The following is a 16,502-nucleotide window of genomic DNA, read 5'->3' on the forward strand; positions in this document are numbered from 1 at the left end:
ATCAAGCCACTAAGGTAGTGAGAAGAACAAAGGGTGAACATGGAAAAATTAGAACCCTACTAGCAATAACATCATTCTCTAAAGAATTTTTCAAGAAAGCATACTTCAATGCTAGGATAGTAGAGATATATAGGACCTTGTGTAGAGTTTTTGGAGAGAATGAAGAATATTTTATACCCATGAGTTTCATGTGTATGATTACTCAAATCTCCTCTTTTGGCGTCGACATAATCTTTGATTTTGCTGCTTACTTAGCTAATGAGGTTTATAGTAGAATGGATGGGACTGATAAGGGAAAGGTGGAAAATGCTTTTGGCCATTACTTCTGGTTAATGCACATGCTTTTATTTAAGGGGGTGACATATTTTGGTAGAGAAATAGTTTTGAATAGGGAACATGAGGGGCAAGCACTACCATTTCAGTTATGGAGTGCAAATATGAATAGGGAGGCAAAAAATGCTCATTTTGTTATATTTTATAGTCACATTACCTCCAAGCTTAGATGATTCATGTTAAGCGATAATCCCATAACCCTAGGATGTTGATATAACCAAGGAAGAGGGAAAGGTAAAAGTGACTCTCATAGTACAGTATAACAATGGTAAAACCCACGGGTTGAGGTTAGTTTGCAATCATCAAAATAGATTTTATCATTGGTGGGCATAGCAAATGCATACACAAAGGAATCAGAATAACAACCAATCAGAGACTCATCAGCATAAAGAGATATAATAGAAAGGGACCCATAAAAGAGTATTTGATCTTCACGTCTTTCTATTATTTTAAAATTTTGTCTTTTTTAATAGGTGTATGTAAATATCTTTTGTCTAGGACACCTGTCAATTACATTTTCCCTTGCTTGTTGCAACTTATGCCTATATAAATGAGTTTTCAAGGCAATGTGATGGTCTAATTTCTAATGCTTATAGTCATATACTTAGTTTGTTTTTAGTCCAGTAATTTGAGAAAGTTTTCTAATGTATCTTCTCTACAATTTTTTTGAGAATGCATTAATATAGAATGATCTATGTGTCTTTGTCTAAGGTCATTCTAAGTTAACTACAAATGTATACAATTTTCAAGAAAAATGAATACAAATTATGAGTTTTCCCCGTATCAATTCTTTTTCATTTTTGTCTCCTTTTGATTACTTAGTCATCTTGATATTGTATAAGTAATGCTTGTGCAATTGAATGCAATCCATTAGGTTGTATATCTATTCATCATTTCCATTAGTTCAATGGATTAAGTAAAATCTTTGATGAATTTGATAAGGTTGCTGCAATAATAGGAAGGATATTTTGAATGATGAATTCTAGTAAGAATTGCTAATAATATTTGTTCTAAGGCAACAAATCAAATCCACGGAATTGCAATAGACTCTGAACCTGAATGGATTAGGCACTAGTCAAATTAATTTAGCTGGAAGAGAAATAGATCATAGATGAGCATCAAATGCAAAATTGTAATCAATCTCACTTTTATTTCATGAAGATCTTCAAAGATGGTCAATACTTGTTTGCGTGGAATGTTATAGCCTTAGTTAGCTACTATTGCTAAGAATATTTCCAAATCTACAGAAGAATTTATGACAAAAATCTACTATATGGGATGTATTTTGCTTAAAAATGTCATAGTCAAGTATATGTTTGAGGATTGAGGATGAGAATTAGAATGAAACTAAGATAATTCTCATACAGCAATAGTAAAATTGAATCATCCCTTAGGTATACCCAACTTGGTTCTACAGAGCCTAAAGAGAAGAAAGCCAACTGTGGCTTTGTTGAAGTTGGTTCCAACTAGTGTGCATATATGATTGTTGATAGGAAGTAGTTATTCCTTAGATTCTATAAGTATTATCAGCTTGGTATTGAACCTTTGTTGTCCAATATTTTTCAAACACCAACACACATATTCAAAGGGAAGAAAGTGTTCAAATAAAAAAGCCTAGGAAACATCATGTGAACTATATGATAGAATGTAGAAATTACAAATCTCTTCCTGTGATCCAGAATGACAACTTAGATGTAACTAATTGTTGCAATTTGATTTTTTTTCTATAGATAAGACTTGGACCACCAATCTATGAAGTCCAATTAGGAGGTCTTCAAACTATACAATGTTCTTGACAAATGGAATATGGACAAGTATTTGGTGAAATACCTATATGAAGTTGTGTAGATCATATGATGAACTCATATGATTTTTATCCAACCCTCTATGCTACGTACATAAGTGACAATGTGGAGATTGTTATAATAGAAAGATATAGTTTTCATCATATAAGTACACATGACAGGCATGCAAAAGTTGTATCAAGGAATATTTTACCCATTACATTTGCAAATAGTGGCTTAGTAGTAATGGAAAGTGACTCCCATTTTATAAACACACATATATCCATAGGGAGGTTGGGATTGAAAGTTTTCGAGCCTCTTGTCCAAACAATGACTCAAAACTCTTTGGTAACAAACCATTCAATGAAGAATCACCCCTCACATGCATATAGAATCACAAACTGGGTCTATGATCTATCTGAAAAAATGTATAAAATATTTAACTTGTTTCGTATCTCTTCATGCAAAATTTCACCATCACAGAGCCCCCAATGGATAAAGAACCTCAATGATACATCTATCTCAGGTTAAATTGGTGCTATGTGATTATCCTCATTGAGCATAGAGAATGTAGATGTTGATGAGATTTCCAAAGACATACATGAAATAAGTTGTCCAAAACTTATTTGGTAATGGCAACAATACAAAGTACATATGGTGGTACATGTTCATCGAATCACCCCAACTATTAAACATGGGAGTCTTCCCACTATCTAAGATGTACACACTACTATATATTGAGAGTAGTCTGTGTCATTATCAAGTTAACATTGTTGTTTGTATAGACCAAAGGGTTTCTAATTGAATTGGGCTTGATGCATGGAAAGATAGAAAAAACATGTAACTATTTGATCAAATGTCAAGCCATTCATGATGAGATAGCATGATCATTTTAGTGTGTAATAATGCAAAAGTAAAACAAAATGAACCTTATAATTATGGAGGATGCACAATCTATGTTGGTAAACTATTGTGTCAGGCCCAATTGAAAGGGATAGAAATATTTGTACAGTGCTCAAAATATGTTTGACAAAATGCTTGAGTGTGATGAGTTATGGAGGAGTACTTCTACACATCCACTTGGCTTGTGATACCTAGTCCCTCAAATTGAAAGACCTCACATCAAGTCCAATCTCTACACTCAGACATCTAAATCACAGCCTTAGTTTGGGTAAAAGGAGTATGAGCATCAAATTCAAACATTTTAAAGAGAGACACATAATTAAATAGTTGAAGATTAGAACAAACCCTGATAGTTAGAGTAGTATTGTCGGATGTCCATCAATGACATTTGTTGATAGATTTGAATTATCAAAGCTCTATATGGTGGAACAGAAATCAAGAACAAGGAAGGAAATTTAAGTGTCCCAATCATTTATGTAAACTTATTGAAGTATAAATTAAGTAAAATATATTCCAAGGATCATCAAAGATATTATATTCAAAAGCAAAAAGCCACCGTCTAAAGTAAGAGTTAGTTAAAAAGAAACTAATCATTTCCTTTCAAGAATTAGTTTTGTAATTGAAATCTTACGAGAGGAATGAGTTAAATATGAAAAAGAGGAAAAAGTCTAGGATTATTCTTTTTCAAAAGTCATAAGGTTGTCGGGGGAAGGATTATTTTCTGATTGTAACAACGACAGAGGAATTACTTTGTTTCTTTGTATTTCTTTATAATTGCAGGGATAGGTTAATCATATGATTTTCTGTTATGAGTTCATAATAAAATATATTATGTTCATTGGATCTTGTGTTTTGGAGATGTAATTCTAGGATCACTATTGATCGTATGGTCATTACTTTCATATTTTGAATTCAATCCTTTGGTTATTCATGGTTACAGAATAATATTGTGTTTTCTTCATTTCTTTGTGATGTAAAGAGGGTTAAATGATTGGTTATATGGCTATGTTCTATTTGTTCTCTCTTTATTATATTCTTAAATCTAATAATCGCATTCATTCCATGTTGATGGGTGAATGTTAGAAAACCTTCATGTCTTCAGGTAAAAGGCATAACCAATCGTCTAATTTGTTGTAAATCTTTCTAAGATGTATGTCATAGTATGCACTAGGATAGATATTGTACATATTGTAGGAGTTGTTAGTAGATATATGATTCACATTTGAATTGAGCATTATAATGTAGCCAAATGGATTCTCAGATATTTGAGAGGTACATCCAACGATTATTTGAATTTTGGGGGCTCTGCTAGTAGTTTACAAGGCTATGTTGACTTAGATTTGGTAGGGGATTTAGATACTAGACAAAATAGTAAAGGATATTTATTTACTATTGGTGGGATGACAAGAAGTTGGATTTCTTGATTGTAGAAGGTGAATGCTTTATCTATTACAAAGGTAGAGTATGTTATTATCACTAACAAAACCAAGGAGATGATATGGCTACATTATTTCATGGAAGAGTTAGGACACACACATACTAGAATTACTTGTATACAAATAGCTAGACTATCATTCATATTGCTAAGAATTATTTTTTACATTCAAAGACAAAATACATTAAGTTGCAGTACAATTTCATTCAGTCAATTTTGGATGATGGACAGTTAAAGATGGAAAAGGAACATACATATGAAAATCTAGCATAAACCTTTACAAAGATAGTGTCAAGGAAGAAGTTGAACTTATCTTCATCTTTGGTTGGTCTTCTAGACTCAACATAATAAAAAAACAACCAAGTCCAAGGTTTATCAATCTAGTGGGAGTTTCAAGGGTAGCAATGTCACTACAGGGCCAGTCTTCAAGTGGGAAGTGGTTTAGTGTGGAGCTTGATTAGTCCCCAAGTGGGAGACCATTGATTTTTGGTGACTAGTAAGGAAAGTACTAGCCATATTTTTTTGGGTTAACTTGACAAGCATTTTTTAGTTTATTTGTCAACCATTTTGCAAGGTTGACTTGTCAAGTATATTTAGGGTTAAGTTGTTAAGATGACATAAGTCATGTAATATTGGCTTAGGTTTAGGGTTTTCTAAAGTGAATTTATAACTTCTTGCAACAATATTGGATTGTAAGGGAGGTTGAAGTTTGTAATAGGTTGAAGTTACTAGATAATAATATTGGACTTTCTATTTGGTTGGCATAGCCTGGGCATTGGGTAAACCACATTAAACCTTTGTGTCTTTTTTTCATTTGTGTGTGTTTTATTCCTTTATGATATTGATTATATCTGCATGTAACTATTATTTTATGTCTATCAAATCCTAACTCAAGATTTCAACTTTTGGGTATTCATAGATATATTTGTAGGGTCTGTAGGGACGATGGAGCGCAAAGTCATCAAAATGTGTCATTTCAAAATGCTTGCCTAATGCCCTCTATGTTCATTTATCAATAGTTTCTCACTAAAAAAACATCAATACATGCAAATAAATGTCCAAGTCGTCATTATGAAATGTCCTAATAGTGGTGCACAAATTGGTCAATCAATAACTAAAAAAGCTAAAAATGATCATTTCTTAGTATATGTGTGATCGAATATTAGTACTTGTGTTTTCTTTTTTGTGGGTCTTTTAAGAACACTATTTGGGAGGTATGTGTGACAATATTATCATGGTTATTGTGCCCCTCGTCAGTTACTAGGTCTCTTCCCCTAGTACATACATCAAAGTTTTGTCATCTTCCTATCAATAGACATTCTATTTATTCCAATACTTCTCTTCCTTCCTTAAATCTTGTAGTGTGAATTGTTGAAGTATCAGATTGCAAGTAAATACTTTTGGATTTGATTCAATTTAATATTAAATAATATTTAAATGTTATTACTAAATGTAGAGAGAATGATTTAATAATGAATTCACTGAATATCACTAAAGACTTATAGTATTTATGTGTTCGTTGTTTTATCTAGCAAAGTTCAATGTTATATAAATATAAAGGAGGGTAGACAATAAGTCATGACCGATAGGTGTGACACACACTAGAGTCACATCTATCGAGTGCGACTCAAAGTTACCCCCGATATATGATTATGATCGAACATTAACATTAACCTATCACTTTGCAATTCTATTATGTCATCGATTAGTTAAGTCAGCAATGATACCGATTTGAATATTTATTAAATATGTTTATAATTAAATCTGCATATATATATATATATATATATATATATATATATATATATGATTCCATTTAATATCTAAAAATATGTAACAATAATAACATAAATAATTATAAATACAATAAATTTATGTTTTGACTAATCTATACATTAACACTTCCTTCTAGATAAGTAAGAAGGAAATACATAGAAGAAGTCTTTAATTAGAAGACTTCTTAATATCAGATATGGTTGATTCATCAATGAGATGATATCATCAACTTATACTTGGCATTCAGAATATCTATAATAAGATATTCACCAAGCTCTCGAGACTAATGGCTTATTAAAAAATCAATTTAATGATGATCACCAACTACTTAGAAATGGTATTGGCCTATCAAAATATCAGGGCAAGATATACACCAAGTACCAAAAATATATCTATACAAGAAACTTATAGATAATAAAATTAATGATATCAACTACCTAATTGTTGATCTATAAGATAAAGCATTTACATGAAACAATTTCACAAAAATGAATCATGCTACAAGTTATTGTAAGGATGTCACTTTACAATAACTTCTCCTGATACAAGCGAAATCATTTTGAAGTTGTTATTTCTTAATGATTAAAACATGTTATAAATTTATAATATATGAAATGTACAATAATCAATTTCTCTGAGATATTTCCTCACATTTTACAATTATACCAAGTTCTTTAGGAAAATGCTCCACTTTTGTTTTAGCAAGTGTTTGGTAAGAGTGTCTAGAATTTGATCCTCTGTACTAATATATTCCAACTTGATTACATCCTTCTCAACCATGTCTCAAACATAGTGGTATGGTATCTCAATATGTTTTGATCTGTTATGAAACATTGGATTAAGAGATAGCTTGATATAACCTTAGTTATCATAATTAATAGTAGTAGGTGAAAGTGGCTTCCCAAATAATCCAAATAGAAGTTTCCTCAACCATACAGCTTCTCTTGCTCCCATAGATGTAGCTATGTACTTGGCTTCTGTAGAACTCTATGCTACTGAAGACTGCTTCCAACTAAACCATGATATCATTGTTGAACCCAAGGTAAAACAACATCTTGAAGTGCTCTTATGATTCTCTAAATTTCTTGCCCAATCAGAATCTATATATCCTCTTAGATTTAATTCAGTTTTAGTGTATTTGAGACCATATCCACTTGTACCATTGAGATACTTGAGAATGTGTTTTGCTACTACTAAATGAGTTTGCTTAGGTTTGCACATGAATTGACTGAGAATATTTACAACATAATAGATGCCAAGTCTTGTGTTTACCAAATACTTTAAAGAACCAATTATCTGTCGATATAGAGTAGGATCAACACTTTCAAAATCTTCAATTGCTTCTTTTAGTTTTTTGAGGTTTGTTTCCATAGGAGTTTTCATTGCCTTGTAGTCCAACATGCCAAATCTATTGAGAAGATCTAGAGTATACTTCCCTTGATTTAAGAAGATTTCTTTTGAATGTTGCCAACTTCTAGTCCCAAGAAGTAGTGTAGCATTCCTAGATCTTTCATTTCAAATTTAGATATGAGATCTTGTTTACATTTTTCAATTAGATGATCTTCTCCTATAATCAAAAGATCATCAACATATAGAACCATGATTAACATATCTCCATGTATTACCTTGTAATATAGATTTGGATTTGTAGTGTTTTTAGAGAAATCAAGTTTAATTAGATGTTGCTCTATCCATTCATACTAAGCTCATGGAGTTTGTTTTAATCCATACAAGGCCTTTTTAAATTTGCATACATGAGTTTGTTTAGTGTGTACTTCAAATCCTTCTGATTGTTCAAGATAGAATTCTTTTTCTATAACAACATAAAAAAATGCAGTCTTTACATCCATTTGATAAGTTTTCCATCCCTTGGATGCAAGAATGGCTAAAATAGTTCTAATTGAAGTATATCTGGCTACTAGAGAAAAAGTTTCCTCATAGTCCATTCCTTCATTTTGGGAAAATCCTCTTGCTAAAAACCTTGCTTTTTACTTGTCAATGCTTTTTTTGGTCTTAGAATGGTTTTGACAATTGAGTGTCAACACACTTAACCAATTTTCAAGTTAAAGCCAAGTACAATATACATGTCGAGCTATAGTATGTGCCGAGTCAGAAATCCAATAGGTGCTGAGTGAACTTCAAGTGTTGAACAACATACATGTGTCGAGTGATAATAGATGCTGAGTGACTTCAGGTGTTGAGTGAACTACACGTGCTGAGTCACAATTAGTGTCGAGTAGTGAATTGATGCCGAGCAAGACAGAATTACTATATGTGTCGAGTAAGCTAGAAATACCATATATGTCGAGCATCAACAATTAGTATGTGTTGAGTAACATAGAATCAACATATGAGTTTGAGCCTTTACAAACTTAGATGTAAACCATTTTCAAGGTGAATCATGAAGGATCTAAAAGATAAAATTGAATCTTTTGCTTTACCTATGCAATCAGCATGCAATCAATAAGAAAATTGGAGAATGCATGCAACCAATAGGAAAAGTATAAAGATTTGAGTAGGAAAATAAATTTGTGGATTCAAACCTGACCCTAAGTCTTCAAAGCCTTTATAAGAAGGTTAAGACCCCAAGATTAAGATTTTTCAAGATGTTGAGCTGTTGAGAAATTGAAGAGAGCTAATTACAGGATAGAGCATTAGTAGGGGTGTCAAGTCTTAGAGATTTTTTCAGTATTGTAGAATTTAGTTGGTCAAAATATAGAATAAAGGTTACACACAAACATCAAATCATAGAAGATTAAAACAAGGAGAATAGATCAAGACCTTGAAATTAGAAATAAAGGATTGTAAGCTATCAGGTCATTTCAATCTAATACTCTCTAGCAATCGTATTAGGAAGGAAAATCCTATGTTGATAGGTTAGCTTAACAGTTATGTTGTAGAACCTTTAACAAGGTGATAAATCCTTTGACATGGTAATACTTCAACTAATTGTCTCTAAATCCTTTGAATAGGTCACTTTTGATAGAGTGTAAAGCCTTTAACAAGGTAGGCCTCCCATAGGTCAGACCATTGGAACTGGTCAAACTATATTGCTATAGTGATAATTTGTGGGTTTCATCCCCACCCCAATTTTACCTTCTCATTTTGGAGGGTTTCTGGGTTACCAAAATTTGGTGTTATGTGTCTTGATGCATGTTCATACTTTATGTTTACTTGAAATGTTTACATGCATACAATTTTTTCAGTTAATTTTTTTAATGGTTAAAGTGTGTTACTTCTGATTTACACCCCCCCTAGAAGTAATCTTCCCATATGTATATTCCAACAATTGGTATTAGAGCTAAGTTTTCATAAGGAGAAGCCTTGCAGTTTAGAGAAAATATCTAAAGATGGAAGTCTACAAGCTTGGGAAGTTCATAGAGAACTAGGTGATTGACATACACCTCACTCTACACAACTTGGAGGAAGCTAGAGAAGAGTTGAGAAAATCCTTAAAGAGAAGAAAGGATATTGCCATAGCTGAAAATAACACATAGTATAAGGGGAGTGACACCACAAAAGTGTTTGAAAATAGAGATACCCAAGACTTTGATACAACAATAGCTGACTTAATGGAGAAGAATAGAGCTCAAGCAGAAGAGATCAGATCTCTCAAACTTGAGCAAGAGTCACAAGCTATGATGCTTTGTGAGATAACTGAATAGAAGAAAAGAGCCATTGAAGATAAGGATATGATTGAAGATGACAAGATAAATCTTGCCAAAATATTGGAGAAGAAGTCAATAGAGCTTGCAAGAGTTTCCAACATGCAGCCAGACACCCTTAGCCAAATGATGAATGCTCATCATGAGCTAAATGTCAAGGATATTGAGATCTCCACACTGAAAATGAAAAATGAGAAGCTGCAGAATGATTTGAGAAGAGAAAAGGAGATAACAAAGAGCTTCACCAAATCAAGTGAAGCCATCAAGCACTTTAAACAACTGTTGAAATCACCAATATCCAACAATGACACATCTGGACTAGGACTCATCAGCACTGAAGAAGGAGAGTTATCAATGAGTACAAAGGAAAGAAGTGACAAAGGAAAGAACACTAAGCCCACTTCTCATTTTTGTGTTAGAAAGGCACATACTTCTAATTTATGCAGGAGTAAGAAGGCCAGTTAGTAGGACAAACCCAAAAACAAGGGTCACTATCACAAATGCAATAAGCAAGGACACTAGACTCAAGATTGCAGGACCAAAACTATAAGCACACCAAGATTTGATGGTCACTGCTACAATTGCAAGAAATAAGATCATAGAGCTTTTGAGTGTAGATCAAAACCTATGTGGACACCAAACCAACTAGCAAAGACTAAAATCCATGGATACCACTACAATTGGGACTACAATACTATGTAGTGTTGTCACTATTGTCAGGAATATGCGCACATTCCTAAAAACTACGTAAGAACACATTTTAGTGACAAATATAATAGATGGTTGAGTCAAACCACATGCTTTAGTTGTCTAAAGATAGGACACATCAGCAAGTTTTTTCCAACCAAGTCAAAGGAACCCAACTTTGAGTTCAACAAAGGAAAATCAAAGGTTGATGTTGAACATATTAGAGGAGAGATGAATAGAACATGGAAGAGAAGAGATGGAGGCAACATATCCAATGGAGGGATCACTTCACCCAAGAGGTCAAGTGGTCACAATGCATCCAAGTAAGCAAGAGAAGGTGTATGGGACTGATATACAAAGCTATATCATATATCAATCCCAAGAAAAATAAGTACTGGAAAAGAGAAATCAACATAAGTAAAGGTGAAAAGTTATAACTTCAAGTTTTCACAAGTATTTCTGAGTCGCCCTCAGATGTCGAGTAAAATCTTAGTGCATGTCAAGTTGACTATCAAAAATAGTAGAAGCTAAATAATCAATTACAGCTAAGTTGGTAGTGGATGCTAAGCTAATGAAAAACCTAGTTGATGTTGAGTAAGGAAATTTTAGTGGATGTTGAGTGACTAAAAATCAATGGAAGCTAAGTAATGCTGGAATGCTTGAGAAGCTGAGTGAACAACTATAATCGCATTAAGCATTAAATGCAACAAAATAGGGTATATGATCAAATTTTAAACCTTTTTTCTTCATTGTGATCAAGAGCGAAGATGAAAAAGAGAGAAGAGAAATTTCTAAGCAGAGAAACCAGTGTTTGAGTAGATTTCAACTATGATTTGGCATAGTTTCATCGATCTAAATGTATTTTTTCAAGTGTCGAGTTACAGAGTCTATTTTTCTTCAAATTAAAACCATAGAAAGACATAATGGCATCTAGTTCAAGGAAAATATAGGAGAAAGAGCCTTTTGAGGTTCAACTATTGTCCAACTAGGTTAAGCAATCAAATTTTTGCCCCATCCGAGAAGTTGCATACAAAAATGGCCCAGTCAGTGCCCTATCCATCATTCCACCCAAAGTTGTCACGGTTCAGGATGTAGGAAGATGCTACAATTGTAAGATAGGAGCCATTGGTGATATGGAAATTAGGGAAGCATATGATAAGTTATGCATAGATAGAACCCTAAAGGATGAGTACAAAATTGTTGAAACCAAGGTTTGATCCATTATCTCAAATTCCCACTGTCTTTAAAATAGAATGGATAAGACTAGTGTTAAGTGGGATTCACGATGGGAGCCTATGGTTAGAAGATGGCCCAATGAAAATTTTCAAAAGAATTGTGTATATAGTTACAGGGTACCCAATCCTAGATTAGCCAAAGACCCTAAGAAGTGACTCCAAGGAGGTTATTGAGAAAAATACTAGAGAAAAATGGAACAAACGAGGGATGAACATAGACACCATCCAGGATCCCCTCATAAACTTTTTTGTTAGATTCCTCTCACATAAATTCTATCAATCCAGTAGACTTAACAGGGTTCCATGCATTGCAGTGGATGTGGGATACAAATTAGTTAAGAAGGATCACACCTAGGATCTTGCATAACTACAACTGCAACAAATTAATGAAAACCTAGGAGCAATAAGAAGAAACAAAGGTGCACAGTGTAAATTTGCAGTTCAGTGATCACCCAAGTGAATGAATACATCGAGCAGATGGGAACCAATTTTGAAGTATTAGTGACCAGTTATTTTGAGGAGTTTAAGAAGACAATGAAGTAGAGGCTAAGGATTCCTATTTTATTAGTTGAAAAACATGTAAATGATGTATGTTTCCTTGTTGATATAGATTATACTTACATACACGCATCTATGCCAAGGATCAGATGGTTAAGACCTCTAGGCTATGAGATTAACATAGATGAGGCATCTGTAGCAATCACAAATTTGCTTGCAGAAGAAATAGAAAAGAGTACACCTCGATTTGGAACTTATTATGTGGTTAGGTCCAAGGTAGATATGGAATTAAAAACAACTTCCACCATCAAAAGGAAAGATAAATTGGTAGAGAAGCTAAAGGCTAAATTTGGAGAAGGGGTAGCAAAAGCTGAGGAAGAAGAAGATGAAGAGGCTAATGAGGATGAAGATGAATAGGGGCAAGGCACATTGCAATTAACCTAGGGCATGGGGGAGGATGCAAAAGAAGAGGAAGGTGTTGAGCAAGAAGCACCCAAGGCTAAGACAAAGAAGAGAAAGGCACAAAAATAGCCAGTTATACAACCCAATGGAAATAAGAAAGCAACAAAGTCAAGCCCAGCCAAGCCAACTACAAGAGAAGACACCAAGGAAATGACCCAGGTATTAAAAGAATAGGGGAAACAAAAGGAAACAAAGAAAGGAGGGCTTGTAGAATAAAAGAGGACCACCCCACTTGAACTAGACAATTCAATGCCTAAGGAGCTAAGCTCCATTATAGAAAATAAATGGCATTACTACCTTAATATGGAGAAGGAGATTAGGGAAACCACACTAGCTCATGTGATGGAAGATTTGACTAAAGGTCATATAACCAAGGCTAATAAGAAGAATGGGAGCAAATTTTCACCCTAATACAGGGCATTTTAAATTTTGCAAAATCAAATTGAAGATGTTGTGTAGAAATCCACTCTTATGTGGAAGGTTATATATGGATTAAAAATAGTTAAAGAAGGTGAGGAATATCCTTTTGAAGGAAGAAATGATGAAGATGAGGAAAAGGAAGATGATGAAAAAGAAGAAGAGAAAGAGAAATAGGAAGAAGAAAGAGAGAAAGAAGAAGAAGAAGAGAAAGAGAAATAAAAAGAAGAGGAAATAGTAGAGAAGACACAATAAGGTGAAGAGGCAATAGCTAAAGAGAAGCAGGAAGAAGAGAGTGTAAAAGACACTCTTATGCCACCACCAAGTCCTCCACATACAACACTTGTAGAAATAGTAATTGTCAAGGATATTCTTGACACTTTAGGTCAAAAAATCAATCCATTGGCTATAGAGGATCTCAAGAAGATCCTTCACCAAACCACATTGCAATCAAAACTATGCACAAATCTTGTTTTGGTGAGTGTGGAAGAGTTGCAAAAGGTTGTAGCAGAAATCAATAGGGAGAAGGTGAACACACAAGAACCACCTTCACAACCTCCCATAGCTACAAAAGATCAACCAAAAGAGCAAGAAGCATAGGATACAACTGCTAAACTTAATCATACAGTCACAACAACTTCCCAATAGAAAGACAAAGAAAAGACAGAACAAATAGATGCATCTAATCCTATAATACAAACACAAGGTGCACCTCCTCAGATCATTATCATTGATCATGGTAGAAAAGAAGAGGACAAGGAAGAGGAGAAATCCCCTAAGGAGAAGGAGCAAGAGGCAATACAGACATTGGTGAATTTTCCTACCTTAGGGACTCCTACCAAGCAACCAAACACTAATGCAGTACCACTGTAGATTTCAAAACTAGGCTCAAGCTCCACCAAGGTAGCTAGGGTACTTCATTATAGAGACCCTAAACTAGATGAAGAAATAGTCATACTGAGCTATGACTCAAAAACAATGAACTTGGAACAGATCTATGAAGTGCAAGAGACACTAGAGAAAAGAAAGAAGCAAGAGATACTAAAAAATGAGTATAGGCAAAGACAAGCATTAGTTGAGATCAAAGATATATTTCTTGATGCCTTTAGCCTACAAGTACCTGATGAAACCAAGCCCATTATGGAGCAATTGTCCAACATATTGAACCAAGTACAAAACAAAGACCTAGACACAAATGTTAAACTGTTAGAATGATCTAAGAGGAAATTCCAAAAGAAGGTTAATGAGAAGATATCTAGTGAAATAGCACTAACCCAAGTGGAACTGACAAAAAATATTGAAAAGGTCAAGATAGTACTTGAGAATATTTTCTCATTGTACTCCAAATTGTGTGACTTCTCATATTTCACACAGGAAACAAGCCAGAGGATACTAAGTTTGGAAGGAGACTTAAAGGTATCTAGCTCCCAGCTACCTAAAGATCCAACTTAGAGTGAGAAGCATTTTGCTACAATGCTTCACACATAAAGGGAATTAGTTGTGTTAACAGTAGATGAGGCAAACATAAAGGCCAAACTTGCACAAATTTAGTCAATTATCACTCCCCATATGGAAGTACTCCAGAAGGAACAAGGCTATGCTGGGAATGTTTTACAGAAAGATCCCAATCTTTCAACTTTAGACGGCCTTGTTCACCTTGCAGCATAGATAGCTATCCAACTCAAAGCCCTACAAATTGCATTAGACAATTGGGATGCTGCTTTGAAAATCATTTTGGAGGTAAATAAAACATTTTTGGCTAAGTACTCAATTCATCCCTAGGACCCTTTGACATAAGTGTCAAAGAGGGGGAGAATAAAGGAAGATTAACTAAGGGGGAAATATATTGTTACATTATTTCATTCTTTTGGAGAGAATAAATCAAAAGGGGAAGATTGTACATACCCTATGATAGTTGAAGGGGGAGACTTGATGAAAAGGGGGAGAGACTACATAAAATAGGTTAGAAAGAATAGGTCTGTCAAGGCACAACAAGACAAGGCAAAGATATATCAGGGTGAAACAGATCAAGCATAAAGTGTATTAGATTTTTGGATAAAGAAGTGGCACATCAACTCAATGGGAGTTACAAGATTTTGAGGTATATTGTCTTATAAAAAATTTTGAACAAGTTTTTGAAGTTTTGTACATATGCTGAAAAGGATGTATATTGTACTCATAAGATCAGATATATAATGCTTAGTTATGTATTTTTGACACTCATGTCAAATGTGGAGATTGTTGGTCTCAAAATGATTTTGACAATTGAGTGTCAACACACTTAACCAATTTTTAAGTTGAAGCCAAGTACACTATACATGTCGAGCTACAATATGTGCCAAGTCAAAAATCCAATAGGTGTCGAGTGAACTTCAGGTGCCAAGCAGGATACATGTGCCAAGTGATAATAGATGCTGAGTGACTTCAGGTGTCGAGTGAACTACATGTTTCAAGTCACAATTGGTGCCAAGCAGTGAATTGATGTCAAGCAAGACAGAATTACTATGTGTGTTCAGTAAGCTAGAAATATCATATGTGTCGAGCATCAACAATTAGTATGTATCGAGTAACACAGAATCAACATATGAGTTTGTGCCTTCAAAAACTCAAATGTAAAATATTTTCAAGGTGAATCACGAAGGATCTCAAAGATAAAATCGAATCTTTTGCTTTACCTATGCAATCAACATGCAACTAATAAGAAAATTGAAGAACGCATGCAACCAATAGGAAAAGTATAAGGATTTGAGCGGGAAAATAAGCTCTTGGATTCAAGCCTAACCCTAAGTCTTCGAAGCCTTTATAAGAAGGTTAAGACCCCACAATTAAGAGTTGTTAAGATGTTGAGTGGTTGAGAAATTGACGAGAGCTAATTGTAGGATAGAGCATTAGCAGGGATGTCAAGACTTAGAGATTTGATCAGCATTGCAGAATTCAGTTGGATAGAATAGAGCATAAAGGAGATCAAAACAAAGAGAACAGATCAAGAGCTTAAAATCAACAATAAAGGATTGCCAACTATCAGGTTGATTCAATCTAATACTCTCTAGGAATTGTGTTAGGAAGGAAAATCTTATGTTGATAGGTTAGCTTAATAGCTATGTTGTAGAACCTTTAACAAGGTGATAAATCCTTTGATAGGGTAACACTTCAAGTAAGTGTTTGTAAATCCTTTGAATAGGTCACTTTTGAGAGAGTGTAAAGCCTTTAACAGGGAAGGCCTCTCATAGGGAAGACCATTGGAAGTGGTTAAAATATATTGCTACAATGATAATTTGTGAGTATCATCCCCACCCCAATTTTACCT

This window comes from Cupressus sempervirens, chromosome 7, assembly GCF_028749045.1.
Source record: "Cupressus sempervirens isolate cs-2001-9-10 chromosome 7, ASM2874904v1, whole genome shotgun sequence".
Taxonomy (NCBI): Eukaryota; Viridiplantae; Streptophyta; class Pinopsida; order Cupressales; family Cupressaceae; genus Cupressus; species Cupressus sempervirens.